Genomic DNA, 1,912 nt, shown 5'->3' with positions numbered 1-1,912 from the left:
TGTGAAGAAAGAGGCGTTCTTCCCGGCTATCAGCACAAGGCTGAGAACTCACTAGTACAACGAGCAGTTGCGATTCGCTAACCATAACGGTGTCGCTTCCACGCTAGCCATTCAGACCATCCAATCAACAATATGTTTCTCGGCAGCCGATTTGTAGCAAGAATTGACAGCGATAGACACCGTGTTTCGCCCATGAGGCTGGGCTCGTCAGTATCGCACCACTAGTGTTTAACTGTTTTATTCGCATCAACAGCGCACGGGTACAAAGGATTGACACGGCGAGAGAGCACAAACAAACATAGCCAGGTCGAAGACTTTATGATACCGGCCTACTCCACCCCGCGGCGGCGGGGAGCGGCGTGATTTAGGGGTGACGATGCACCCGGAGGGGTATGTCCACCAGCTTAGGTCGCGGAGGCCAGGCTGGGGAGTCGAGGTTCCTGTGGAGGGAGAGTGTGGATCGAAAACGTTACATGACCCGTCCGCAAATTTAGAATGGCGGAGCGGGCCAGGGAGACAGGGTCTTTCTGCATAGCCCAGAAAGATAGCCTGCGACGGGCCCGGCGACCAGTCGCGGGTGGACACTGGAACCGGCAGTAATTAACCACCGGGCGGCGCCCACGTCTCCTTCACGCGACCTCGGCGCATGTACTTGACTCATATACCCGGTCTGCCAGTAGGCAGAGCGGATAAAATTGGGGTCTACCACGAGGAAGAGTCAACTATTTAAGGATAATTTAGCTCTCGTGGCAGACAAAATTCAATAAAAATGTGGAGCAGAGGCTCGATTAATCAATAGAAACAAAAAATATAGGTGAGAATGTAATACATACTCACTGGAGAAGAGTAAGCTTTGATTCGGCGAGCACGGATGTGCACTGGCCAGACTTTGAGACAGGTTCGCCCAGCTGGGTCGGGGAGGCTAGTGATCGAAACCAGAGGCACTGATAGGCTACATTACCAGGAAAAAGTAGAAAATTGGTGTGGAAATTTTGAGGCTGCATCGAGTTGATCAGGGGATCGTGTTGATCAATGCGTTGAAAGCAAAGCGAAGTAGCTCCGAGCAGACAAGAACAGCGTTACAAGGCGAAGGCAGCGTAAGATAATTCGAAACAATTGATTGATTAATACATAGAGATCTAGTGATGATTGAAGTTACTTAATTGCTGTTAAGCCAGTCTCGACTCACAATGTACATGACACATTTTATTCCTTTCCTTTGTTCATTTTTGAATGCTTAGGTTTGATGAGACTGGAGCATTATAAAAAAGATGACACTGGTTTATAGACATAAGGTGATGAATTTTAAGACAATTGATATAAGGTTATGACGTCTAAACGGTTTGCTGTTTTGCGCGCTCGGATACTTACTGCAACGTTTCTGTTATTGGGGAATAAGTTTCTGATCGCTGAAGTCGTCTTTTCTATGACGTAGCTCCTCCACAAGCGAGCCCGGCGTTCCAAGCTTTCCAGACGCGGAACGATCCTTCGATTGAGAGGGAAGCCACTTTTCTAGCCACCTCTGCTACCCCACGAGCAGGAACGCCCAAGGCCGTCAGAGCTCGTCGAGGCATAGCTCCCGAGGGAGCCTACGACGAACGGAAGTGACAGGACGTCCCTGCAAGGGCGCTTCCTGTCTTCCTTTATGTTGACACATAACTCGTCGTACTTGTCGTGTTTCCTGTCGGCGGCTTTTCGAAGAGAATCCGCGCCGTTGTCGAACGGACATGTGACGTCACATACGACCGTGACACCGTCAGGGCGTTGCAAGTGCAAGGTGCTGTGGAACCGTACTATCTATGGCAAGCCCGGGTTGCCATTCGGCAGTCATGTGCCCCACGATCTCCCTCAATACTGAATTGTGTCGTTCCGTGATGACAGTCATCACGGTAGGGCAGTGACTCAATATGTG

Source organism: Aplidium turbinatum, chromosome 10, assembly GCF_918807975.1.
Source record: "Aplidium turbinatum chromosome 10, kaAplTurb1.1, whole genome shotgun sequence".
NCBI lineage: Eukaryota > Metazoa > Chordata > Ascidiacea > Aplousobranchia > Polyclinidae > Aplidium > Aplidium turbinatum.
This window is presented reverse-complemented; position numbering follows the sequence as displayed.